Source organism: Clupea harengus, chromosome 5, assembly GCF_900700415.2.
Source record: "Clupea harengus chromosome 5, Ch_v2.0.2, whole genome shotgun sequence".
Lineage (NCBI taxonomy): Eukaryota > Metazoa > Chordata > Actinopteri > Clupeiformes > Clupeidae > Clupea > Clupea harengus.
The window spans coordinates 9,348,385-9,362,453 of record NC_045156.1 but is presented as its reverse complement, the minus strand read 5'-3'; positions in this window follow the sequence as shown (position 1 = coordinate 9,362,453).

Sequence of the window (14,069 nt, the reverse complement as noted above, 5' to 3'; positions counted from 1 at the left end):
TTGTTTTGTTTTGTTGCTGTTCTCCCGTGAATATTGTGAATCGGAGTATGCAATTGTACCGTTGTAGTTGAACTAATGTGAACGCATTGCATAATAATTCAGTGGTGTAATAGTTCAGTGGTGAACAGCGGTGTTCAGGTTCAAGAAGTGTATTGTCACATTTGCACATTTTACTAACAGCACACAGCGCAGTGGTGTGATTAGTCATGACAGCGGATGAGAGATCATCACTGTCTGTCGTAATCAATAGACAGATCAATGCCTGACGCATATTACGTAAGTGAAACAACACTAAGCCAGCTCAATTGCACACATGACCTGCCTAAGGTTTTTGGGGTCGAGTAGGTGAAGCCTACTTAAACACAAACTCTTCCAAAAGAAACTGATAGAGAATGTCCTCTGAAAGTGTCAGAATGAAGTGATTGTCAATATTCTTAACTTTTACCGACTTAAAGTGAAATTTAAACTGACAGTCTTCAGCTGATTGTGGAGGTGGAGGCATTGGTGGGTCAAGGTCATTGGAACAATACCTAAAGGTCAAATACTGCTAAACCAAGGTCGTTTCCTGCCCTGGAGTCTGGAATGGAGGTGCTTCCTAAATGCAACAAGAACGTGACCCTGAATGAACCTAATCTAATGTAATTCAATGCAACTAATTACTATAATTTATCACATGGGATGTAATGTGCTTTGTCCCTTTCAGTCTGATAGTCATTCTCCGAAACTCATCTGTGTGTTTTTCGACTGAGCACAGCTTGGAGAGAAAGAGCTGTGTTACCTCACACAACATTTCTCGTGTCATTGAGAAATGAATCGAATGGCTGCTCACGATGGGGCCCTGTCTCATGTGAGACAGGCATGTAGTGACGAGGGCTGGCCGGGGTGTGTGTGTGTGTATGGGTGTGTGTGTGTGTGTGTGTGTGTGTGTGTGTGTGTGTGTGTGTGTGTGTGTGTGTGTGTGTGTGTGTGTGTGTGGGTGGGTGGGTGGGTGTGTGTGTGTGTGTGGGTGGGTGGGTGATGAGCAGAAGGCACTTGCTCCCACCGCACTCAGCCCACACCACCCCTGTGAACACGCCGCTATGTCGCACCTTGTGCAGACGAGCTGAAATGTTTCTCGAGTTTGGTGAGAAAATCGAGTTTCCCGAGCTGTTAAGCACATTGCCCAAATGAATGGGCCGTGTCAACTTGGGATGCACTCGACAGAGGGAGGTGTCAACACCAGGTTTTCACTTTAAGGGTGTTACTAGATTTATGTAAAGGGGTTAATGTTTACATGGTGCACAGTCCATAGATGTCTATATAATCCTTTTAAATGGCCCTTATAGTGCTGGCAGGATTAGGCCATTTCATGTGCTTTTAGCCCTGCAGAATCAATCAACACTTGAAGAATTAACTTGATAAAAAAGGTTTACTTCATGAATTGCATTTGTGTGTGTTCATGTAGAAAGCTATACATTAAGCACATTAAGCACATAAGAACACAACATGAGAAAGTTTTGAGTTCTTGAGTCATGTAAAATCACATATAACATGCTGATGTTTTACCACATCAGTAATCCTTTTAGAGGATGTTGCAAGCATCAATGTGTGTGTGCACACTGTATGTTTCCACAGAGAAAAGGTGAATTCATCCCCCTACACACACACACAAGCACGCGCGCGCGCACACACACACACACACACACACACACACACACACACACACACACACACACACACACACACACACACACACACACACACACACACACACACACACACACACACACACACACACACACACACACACACACACACACACACACACACACCTTTCTCCATACCCTACTCAATCTCTCTCCAATCTTTTAATCATTCTTCTTTAACAGCTACATGCCCTGAGCTAAATATTTGGGCACACAACACACACACACCCGCACACACACACACACGCACACACACACCCGCACACACATACAAACACACACAGTGCAGGAGGGGATCAAACAGAAGTCAATATGCAAGAGCAGGCATAATTGTGCGATTGAGGTTTCCAGCGCGGACTTTCCCTGCATGCAACTGAGCCGAACCCCGCTCTTCCTATCACTGCCGAGCGCAAGCACGCTAATTGAACTATTACCAGATCAAAGACTACTGGGGACTTTCACACATGGCTCAATGAGCGTATTTAGAGCAGATACTGTCAATCACACCAGTAAAACTGACACTCTCTCACTCTGAATCAGCAAATGCGTTTTTTTCTTTTTTTCCCCCAGAGGCACAGAAGTTTTTTTGGGGGAAAGTTTTCTGGCAGGTGTGTGTGTGTATGTACTGCTGACGACCTCTGCGCGCAGAAGTGTTGAAGAGGGTTTGGTGAGGAATTAATCAATCGATAGTTTTTTCATCAGTGAGAGTAAAGAAATTGAATTGTGGAGGAATGGCCGTGGAGGAGAGGTGATACAACACACTTGGAGCGGCTGGGCTGTTTGATCCATTAAAGACAGGACCGCTCTGCCAGGAGCCCCATCGAAAAGCCTTACCACCAGCCAACAGCCATAAACCTTGATTGAGCATATGCACACAAGCTCTCTCTAAGGATAGAAGAAAATGCACACACACACACACACACACACACACACACACACACACACACACACACACACACACACACACTCAAACACGCACACACAAAGTCACACACACAGACACACACACACACACACACTCATGCATTGGCAATCACACACAGTCAAATACATGTAGATACATACATTCTTCTTCATACAAAAAGACATACAAGACATAAAGACATATAAAGACATGCACTCATTCACACACACACACACACACACACACTCATGCATGGGCAATCACACACAGTCAAATACATGTACATACATACATTCTTCTTCATACAAAAATACTTAATTGTACGAACACACACATATACAGATGCATACATTGGAACACAAAGAACATAAACAGAGATTGTCATGATAAATCAACCCTCTTGCTCCATTTTTTTTGTCTTTTCAGATAACGATCAAAGGGCATCTAATGTTTGTTGTGCCCCAATGCAAGCAGGAAATGCCCATGCTATCACATGTCAAAATAGGGCACTCTATTTACTAGCAAGGATCAATTATATGTGACTCTGACAAACATCTCCTCCTTTAATCCTCGCCGTCTAAAGTTTCCTTTCCCTTATCCTCTTCAAACGTTCTTCTTTTTTTTTAGGACTGGGGTGGGGTGGCGGGTGGGGGGGGGGTCACTTATTACGCGTTGGGTTTTGCAACCAGCTAAATGTTTCATTTAAAATATTGTCAGTCAGCAGTCTCGTGTAATGGAACACCTGTTGGTCCTCTATCGGAGTTGTTTGTAAATGATTTTGTCTTTTGATGGTCCGGTCCCCTCCCCTCCCCTCCATCGCCTCACAAGCCACAACTTGAGCTGCGGCTCTTTGCTTTGGGGTACGCATCAGTGACACTGTGCCATCTCTCTCACACACGCAGTGGGGGAAAGATTCCCAGGAGAGAGAGAGAGAGAGAGAGAGAGGGAGGGAGAGAGAGAGAGAGAGAGGGAGAGAGAGAGAGGGAGAGAGAGGGGGGAGAGGGGGGGAGACAGGGAGAGAGAGAGGGTGAGAAAGAGTGAGAGAGGGAGCGTTTGTTTTTGGTGCTCACCTGATGAAAACATCTCCGTGATGCAGTAGATCTCTCCTCAGGTATGGAGGCCAGGCACACTGAGGGAGTGACAAATTGCAAGAAGCCAGAGACGCGGCCTCCTTTAATCTCCACTCCTCAGACTCTCTCCTCTACAACTCAACACGGCTCCCAGCGTCACGTTCTCACTGCACAAAAACACAGACAAGGGCAGTGAGGAAGAGCACACACACAAAGAGCCAGTTTACTCCAGTAATCACCAGTCATCCATTCTCACCGGGTTGTCTTAGTGCAAAAACATTCCCACTTGATGGGAATGAATGGACAATGATTAGATTGATCTCTTCCCCAGACACTTGGGTGTAGTACCCAGGCCATTACAAGCAGGCTGGCACCTGTAAAACCACAACAGCCTACATGAATTTTCACCAAGCTAAGCATTTCTTTTCAGTTGCTGGCCATGTTTTAATCTCCTTTGCGTCATCCAGTTTTTCTTTTGTATCTATTCATCAGGATTTATATTTTAATAGTATAATATAATATATTATTTAGTATATAATCGCATATAATAGCTAATAAACAATAGATCTGTAGTCCTCACAAAATAAACTTTTCTGCATGCAGTGTGGCAGTGGACAAAGTATTCATCCATATATCTCCTCTTTTGTATATCCTCCCCACAACAGATCCAAATACTTGACAGCGTGACTGGTGACGTGCTGAGGGCCTCTGTGGAGAGCGGGGGTGAGCCGGGGAGTGAGGAGGAGGAGGAGGAGGAGGGGGAGGAGGTTTCCGTCTGAGCCCCAGACCCCCCCCCCCCCCACCCACCTGCCCCAGGGACAGGGGGAGAGTGTCATTGGCCTTAAGTGGAGATGAGGGTCTGAATAAGAGTCCTTGTGGTAAGGGGGCCATTGAGATGGGGAAAGATGGGAATCGGGAGGCTCTTGTGTACGTATATAAACACATGCAGACACACACACACACAAACACACGTGTACACACACATTCACATGCTCACACACACATGGACGCACGTAAGGACACAGTTGCCTGCCATTGCACACTTAGGTATGCTGTATATGTGCAGATTTTAAGGTGCACACATGAGACAAACTGCTGCATGCATTCACAAACACACACACACACAGCAGGGTACGCACTGTCACACTTTCTCTCCCAAACACACACATGAACATACACACACACACTCTCTCTCTCTCTCACACTCACACACAGTCCAGAGCTCTTATCTGTAGCTCCTGTGTGCTTCAGCATCTGAGCTCCCACAGCAGATCCAGCTCTGATATCAGCTGCCTCTGGATCAGCCCTGGCCCCAGTCCGTGCCGTATCCGTGCCGTAACCGCGCCGTATCCGCGCCGGGTCCGCGCCAGCATCAGCAGCCGTCCGTGGAGCGTGCTGCAGAACCCCACCTCTCCTCCCTGTGATCTGACTGATTGCACAACAAAAGGGCCCCGGAGGATTTAAAAGCTAGAGGCGCAGTCTCATGTAGCTAGCCGCATTCCGCAGGTTTCCTGATGTGAGACACCTACAAGCCCAGAACAATGAGCTCCAACCATATAGGTGGCATAGATCTGTTATGCTTCTGTGATGCAGTAAGCCCAAGCACAATGAGATAGAGGAATTCCAAGCGGTGTTTGGCCGATGCGTCCACATACATGCCATTGCTACAGGATTAGTGTTCATCGAGTGTCATCTTTAGGATCTCTGACTTCAATTAACAACTTTGTTTTTTTTCCCTTAGGTGTAGTGAATCTCCGTAAAGTAAACAATTTGCGGAGATCATTAGATTAAGATGTCAGGAATCTCTTTCCAGAGAGAGAGAGAGAGAGAGGACGGAACTCCCCAAAAACACTGATATCGGGGCTCCAAAAATAGCCCCTGCGACGGAGGCCGTGCCTGGACTCTGTCCCACATGCTCTCGTGCACCGCCTCTCCTAACAGGTGCCGCTTTTTCCATGGCCTGCTTTGGAACACCACCAACGCAAGTCCTGGGAACAGCCCAATTCACGGAAAATAACAAACCACAGGTCTCCAGGGAAGGCCCAGAGCAAAAAGGGCCCCTGCAGATCCTCCCTCCTCCCCCAAAAGCACCCTCCACCCTCATTGAGTTCCATAAGGATAAACCCAAATGCAACATCACTACCCTGTCACTCACTGATGTCATCTGACCAATGACTAACACTACGATTGTAATTCACGTGTCTGGGAAGTGTAGATATGAATTAACCGCACAGATCAAAGTAGCTATGTTACCTACAGAGGATGGGATCATTGAGGACGACTATGAATTAACACATCAAAGGACTGAGATGGCACCAGAAGTGTAAGGAAAGCTCCAATAAGAATGATACATTGTAACGTCGTAGTGTTCCAAAGGCTGGTAATGTCAAATCATACACGAGTGCTCCGATTACGTATTCTATTGTTATATCCGCTGTCATCCTGTACAGGTGGTCCCTCTGAGGTTGTAAATGAAACCATGAAGGAAGAGACTTCACCGTGAAAACACAATGGCCTTTTTTTTTTGCTGATGATGCCTGCCTAATATCTTGATTACAGACGTCAAAAACAAATAAGTAATCCAACGTTTCATTTAATCCTTTTGTGAACTTGTCTGTATTTGGTACACATGAAAAACATGCGTTAAACATACTCCTTTGTTCAAGTTTGTACACCTTGGTTACAGGCATTTTGTTAGTTGGATTTTATTTTCTGATTTACTCAGCGTCTATGTGCATCTTCAGAGCCGGTAGCAGTAGAGTGACCTCTACTGTTTGGTGGTAGGAACTGCATCCGATGATAACCCAGGATCTTCCAGCCTGCTTATGTATTAGGCTACTTCACAACACATCGCTGCTCATAATGATCATAATGTAAAGAATCATAATCACAGTGTAAAAAAAGCTGTCACTGTGTCTTTTCTTTCTCAGAGAATTAGTTCTGGGGGTGAAAATAGCTCAATTAGTGAATTCTGCATTAGAGGAAATAAAGACAAGTGAGTGTTCACTTGTCAGTTAATGGTATGATTGTAAAGTCACAAGTCCCTGATATGAGCAACAACCCGCTGTGTCTGGGCAGATTAACAGGAGGTCATGACACGCACCCCATGCCTCCCCACCCATGCAGCATAGATATCCCACAGTGTCCACTGCAGGAAAAGGTGGAGACTGGGAACAAGAAGACTGGCTATCAGGGCCAGCGTAGAGTATGGGCTAGATGTGGTTTAAATGTATGGGCTAGATGTGGTTAAAATGTATGGGCTAGATGTGGTTTAAATGTATGGGCTAGATGTGGTTTAAATGTATGGGCTAGATGTGGTTTAAATGTATGGGCTAGATGTGGTTTAAATGTATGGGCTAGATGTGGTTTAAATGTATGGGCTAGATGTGGTTTAAATGTATGGGCTAGATGTGGTTTAAATGTATGGGCTAGATGTGGTTTAATTGTATGGGCTAGATAGGGTTTAATTGTATGGGCTAGATAGGGTTTAAATATATGGGCTAGATGTGGTTTAAATGTCTGGGCTAGATGTGGTTTAAATGCCCTGTCTTCTACAAATGTATATTGGTACATGCACATACAAAGACCCTTTCAAAGATGATTTTGTCCAGTTATGTGATTTTTATATCTTTTGTGTTTTCAGCTGGATGATGCCAAAGGATAGAGAGCTTCCCGACGCTTGCAGCCAGCATACATACCAGTAATGAACGCCCCTCACAAAGCAGACACACACACACACACACACACACACACACACACACACACACACACACACACACACACACACACACACACACACATATGCTCACACACACACTCACACACACATGCTCACACACACGCTCACACACAAACCAGTGCAAACGAGAAAAAAGGCTCTGTGGGTTGACAAGTAAGATAATTACCCTTGAAGACAAGCCAAAATAACAGGCTGCATTATATGCAAATGCAGGGTAATCATGTTGTGCTCCATCAAAGCAGGTTTTGGCTCATCAACATGGCAAAAAAAACCATACCATTCTCTCTCTCTCTCTCTCTCTCTCTCTCTCTCTCTCTCTCTCTCTCTCTCTCTCTCTGCACTCACTTCACTTTTTCTGTCTCCTTCTCTCTCTCTCTCTCTCTCTCTCTCTCTCTCTCTTTCTCTATTATCACTCTCACAGTGGGAATGGCACATGAGATTAGGACATGTACCCACACATCAATCAAGTTGACACTTTATGGCTCAAAACATTTTCATTACAGCATGGAGTACATAAACAAGTGTGCTGTGTGCTCTCCTCTCAGCTCCCTTCTTGTCCCCTCATGTTGTGGATCAGACTCCACCTCTGGGAAAGGTGATTCACTCGCGTGTCCCCCCCACTTAAGTAGTTTCCAGTGTTGCCGTTCGCAGGGTCTAATTTGAGGTCGTAAACAAACAAAGAGGCGCCTGTAAATTTTCTCGCTTAACAAGCGTTTTTTTCTCTCTCTCTATCTCTTTCTGTCTCTGTCTCTCTTTTTTTCCAAAATGGACAACTGACAGAAAAAAAATGTTTCCTAAAGAGTAACACACTGTCTACTACACACACACTGGAACAGGAGGTGTGTCATTACATTGCCTGTGGGCATCCTGACAAAGAGAACAAGTGACGACCATCTCCACAGCACGCTGTATAATTTGGAGACGCCTGCAGAGAAACAGCACAGATGCAACAACTACTCATGCTGATCTCCCTCTTAGTGGTGACAAAATGGAGGTGACAAACTGTCTTTTGAACCAGTGATGCCTACAGGGCAAAGTAAGGCAGCGGAGCTCCTGACAGCGATGGCCCTTGGCAACACGGTCGAACCCACACGTTTGTCACCCCCCTCCGTGAAACATCCACGGAATCTCTGGATGCCGTTGCCACAGGAGATGTCAGTCGTAGGGTTGAATTCCCGGGAGCACGTATACTTTTTCATGTCCAGTCTACAGTTGTTTAAGGTGCAGTATGTTTCAGTATACTGCAGTTTAAGGTGAAGTATGTTTAATCTGTATATGTTAGAAAATGTGTGTCTTTAAATTGACATACAAAAAAAAAAAAAAAAACCTGTCCCCCAAGTACACAAACTAGGATTGTGTGGAAGAAAATGTTGGACATCTGCCATGACAGAGACACTTTGGCAAACTTCTCAATCAGATGGACATAAATCAGAAGTGCACTTCCACCCCCATCTGCATCACGTCTCCCATCTGCTGGCCCAGGGCTCCGAGCAGCATGGGCCTCTCGCCTCCCTCTCTCTTGATCATCTCACGGTGGGGGGATCAAAGTGGGCGCCGGCCGCTCTACCTGCCAGCCTCACTAGCTGGCTACAAAAGAAGCGGACTGTTGAACCCGGCGTCCGTCTGACCGCCCCTTCAGCCCGTGGCCAACTCCACACACAGCAGCTAAGTTGCTCTTTTTCCTGCCCAGGAACTTCTCCGCTGCACAAAACCGGTACGCACGTGCAAACGCATCCCATGCGGGCATGCTCACAAACTTACTCTCACTCACACACTTACTCTCACTCACAAACATACACACACATACAGACACATACACACAAATGCATATACATTGCTTGTGTTTTTTCGATTCCACAGACAATGGCACACCCCTATGCAGATAGATCTGCTTTTCTGCACACTCATCTTACCCACAAACACACACACACACACACACACACCCATGAAATGCATGAATACAAACACACACCACCATAAACACAACTGCACGCAGCCACATGTGCAACCACCACACACACACCAAAAGCGGTTAGAGGGCACACTCTGCCTCCAAACCTCATCACCCTAGATAAAAGAGTCTTCACCTCTCACTCCCCGGCCCTGAGCAGCCCCAGCAGGCCCAGCAGCAGGAGTCAGGGCCTTTGTTTGATGTGCTCTTCCCGGGCCTGAGAGGAGCTCCAGGCCTTCAACAGGCCACAGGTTATACACGTGTGCAGGTAGGGCAGGCCCTCTTGAGTTTGCGCCTGTGAAAATGCTGGGCTGCCTCAGACTGCCTGTGAAAATGCTGGGCTGCCTCAGACTGCCATCTAAATCACACCATGATTTGTGATGCCCAGTGAAGTTTACTCGATTGTTTTAGAGATTTGCTGGTGAGATATTAAAAATTTTCAAATGCTGGAAATGATGTGTTTCGGGAAAACACACGGACATGTCGGACTGTACCCGCATGTGTTGGACAGTTTATTTTAGCAGACTTTATCATTCAAAGTGATTTAGGTTCCACCCATAACCTTGGTGTTGTAAGTGTCATCCAGTTTGTGCCCCAGCAGTTTAAAAAATGTTGGGACGTGTCAGTCGGCAGTCTGACCCTATCACTATGATTTGTGACGCGAAGTGGACGTGACTAAATTGCTTTATGATTTACCACAGAAGCGTTTCCCCCAAATGAGATGTATCTGGTTGTCTGGCAAGTTGCACTTAGCTTTGCTCAACAACACAGCAAATGGGGCTTTAGATATTCTTTCTGTCGATGTATGCAAAGTGATGCAAAAGTAAGACCAAATGAAGAGATGCAATATAAAAAAGCACAGCAAAAATTCCCATATAAGTCTCATATAATGGCTTTATTGTTCTATACTGAAACACTGCTGAAGGGCTTCATGACTCATGATTATGGTCTAAACTGATGAACAATCTTTTTGTCATCGTCATTCAGACTCTTATTTTGACACTGCCTAAAATGCATATGAATATTATACTGTCTCGAAACAGTAATCTTGTCTTCTACCTGCCTCCTTGCAAGTGAACCTTTCGAACGATGCATTCAACCTACTGTAAAGTTCGGGGAGAGAAATCATTTTTCTCACTTAGTCAAAAGGACTGCTGAGCATAGAGAATGGGGGCTCGATGAAGGCTTGTCAAAGCAGAGAAATATATTATCCAAGGCTAAGGAATGTATACAGTGAAGAGGAGGGTTTTGGTATCTTTTCCATGTGTCAACATGGAGGCCAGGTTATTGGCAAGTTACATTTTCAAAGTTTATGATAAATTGATTAAATCTATTTAGCTGTACTTTCACAAAGCAACTACTAAGCACATAATAAAGTTAATATCACACTTGAGTTAACTTGAATTTATTTTTGCTACATTAGACGCTGAAAACGCTTTTAAGATGAAAAAAAAAAGAAAAAAATTGCAGTTCACAGCACAATGTGATGGGAACATCAACTTCACTAGCAACAACGAGGCAAGTGGTAAAAAAAAGACGTCAGCCAAACACGTTTGATGTCTGGAAGCGTCTGAGCTCCTCTTAGCTTACTGCAGGTCCGGTGCTCCAGCAGAATGTTTCAGGTAGGATGGACAGCGTTTGGACCCGGTGGGCCCTCTGATGTCCAGCTCAGTGCAAACTCCCGGCAGCTTCTCAGGTCACCCCCTACTGTGGACCACCAAGCCTGTCCACGTACTGCACACACCTCCACGTCTTATGCATTCAGTAGAGGTTTTTTTTATCCAAAACAGGTATAGGCTAGGTTAAGGCTACACTGTATGACTTAATTAGCATTATTAGCGCCTTTTTCTTCCGAGCTACAAGATACATATCTGATGATCATGTTTACTGAATGTTCTGCATGGGATCTTGACATGCAATCATGCACTAATGTTCAAATTTGATGATGCATCTTTTATGTACATTTTTCATCATCAAAAATGTCTTGTTACAGCAGATTAGTACATCTTTGGTTATCCTTTATAGCAATCAAAGGATCTTGCAGTAATACGAGTTGTTTTTCTTTTATCAAGCTACAAAGTGTAGACTTATATAAGCATGTCCTCTGAAAGCCCCACTCACCCTCACCCTGGCGCTGGGGTAAGTCTTATGATTGGAGGTCGTGTGTGGTTGAGTTGGCGTGATGTGAGAGCTTACGCGGCCCGGCTCCCCACACACAGTTTTCTTGTGCAATGAGGCAGCAGTGGCAGGCCGAGAGGCAAACCCCTTCAGGTCGTCAGGTCACTGCCAATGTTTTCACAAGGCACTGACTCCTGGTTTCAGAGCCGCCACCGCCCAACCTCACCCCCAATTCACCGACGCAAAATCTTCTCCCCCACCAATTTACAAATCTGGAGAGAAAGAGCCCTTCTGCCTCAGCCCTTAAACTTGCATGAAATATCAAACACTTTTTTAATCTCTTTTTCTTTTCGCATGATAACATTTGAGCATTGTGCGTCTTTCTTTCTGCTCAGCATCTCTTCTGATGGGCAAGAGCTACTTCAAAGGCTCCGACAGTGCTGGTATTCATTTGTTAATGCACCAGCATCATGTCAGCTCTACTGACGGAGGTCCTATTTCATTACAGGATGGCGTGAGGGCACTTGAGACTTTTCGCGCAAAAAGGGGTGACGGCCCTCTCCGTGGAAGCGTTCCCCTGAGACATTAGTATCTTATCCTGAGCGTCCGACTGGCGCTCGTTTTGCAAACTACACCCTCCGCGGTCGTTTGAGCGCAGACACTTTCCACTACGCCCTGTGCATGTGAATGGTGCGGGGAAGGCTGTCTCGGAGTGCTGAGGGCTCCAGAGTGTCATAAGCACGCTTGAAGCCGCCTCTGAGCCCCGGTGGCGTCGGCCTGCCTGCAGTCTCGGGGCCCAGTTAAGCCAACCCACCCAGGGTGAGGCAGTAAATCCATTCTCACCTCTGGAGCCCCCGCCAACACAACCCCACCCCCCACGCTCCGCCCTCTCGCAATCACATTGACCCATCTTCCTCACCACATGACCTGAGAGCAGTGGCCCACTTCCTGTTCTACTGGAACTGTCAGAGTCATGTGAAACAGTAGCTGAACTCACAGCAGTCACAGACAGCACAATCTACTTCAATAACTAAGTGTGGGCCAGGGGAGGTACTGAACTTAACTGAACATAGCAGGTTCAATTGGACTAATTTATAGTGAACCAGAATAGGCACAGAACTTCATGTGTCACTGAAAAGTGTACTGAAAAGTTGCACATGGCAAAGTTTACTAAAGTAGTACGAGACTAGACAAGAACTGGACTCAGATCAGTCACCCTAACTTACAACAGCTAAAGTCTGTACACGAGTAGGCACTAAACTTACTTACTCAGGGCAGGGCTACTTCACTAACGTACTGTGAGCCAGGTGCTCATGCTCATTTAATGTGAACCTTAGGAGATACTGAACTGAGAGCAGTTGCACAAGCTTTGTGTGAGGCAAAGGAGCTATGGTGTGGGTGAATATGAGGCCCCTGTGAAACACTCACCTTTGGGCAAATTCCTCTGCCTTCTGCAGACACACTCCAATCCAACCGCAGAAAGGGAACAGTCTACCGTCCTCGATACAAACTGTCATTAAAAGTCCTTTCTCGCAGCGTATAATGAATGAGTCACGTGACGTGGGGAGTGAGCCCTCTCATGATGATATACGAGCGTCCCAATTATGGCTCTTGTTTTGTTTGCCACAGTATCATATTAATGCTTTTCAATTAATTGTTTTATTCGTGACTTCGTTTGACAGCAGTTGTGCCGTGCCATGTATTTCACAACTAGTGTGCCAATCACCTCTTTGAACAACTTGCCCATTTCAAATGATTCATAAGTATTGCTCACATCCCATCCCAAAAACTTTTGCGATGAGGAAATCAATGTTAATTGATTTGTTAGGTATGAGATATTACCTCTTTGTTGTGTAAACACTACAGAGTTCAATGGCAGCGTACACAGTCAATCACACTTTGAGTAACACCACGACCACATAATAGGCACTGCTTTTCAATCGGACAGTATGTGGTATTCCAGGACTAATGATACTAAATCATTGACATTAAATCATTGTTTGCATCTAATGCAAAGGTAAATGATGCCTTATGACCGGGTGTAAAGAGTTATTTAAAACTTGAGTCCACAAATTGTTACTGTACAGAACAGCTGACTCTGGACCACGCCAGACTTGATTCTGGACTCACATCGGATCTACGCCAGATCATCAAACATAGATGCCTAATGACCAGGTGTGAAGACTTATTTAGAACTTGAGTCCAGAACTTCAGTCTGGACTCACACCGGATCTACATCAGATCATCAAACATATAGATGCCTAATGACCCGGTGTGAAGACTTATTTAGAACTTGAGTCCAGAACTTCAGTCTGGACTCACACCGGATCTCACTGCAGAGCTGGATTCCCTTCGGCGTGCCCCCGACTGGATGTGCACCGGCTCCACACTCTGAGGCGGGCTACTCTCTGGGATTCCCCAGCGGTTATCTCTGTGTTCAGAGGCTACATGCTCATAATGCCGCCATCCAGTCGCATCCCTGTCGGCCGCTTCCTGAGTACTTCCTAAAGCCATTTATCCGCTCCAATTCTGACTTCATGGAGCCCAACCCGTTGATGCAAAATAGCAGATAAAATAATTCAACTATTTCCACCCTGCCCTT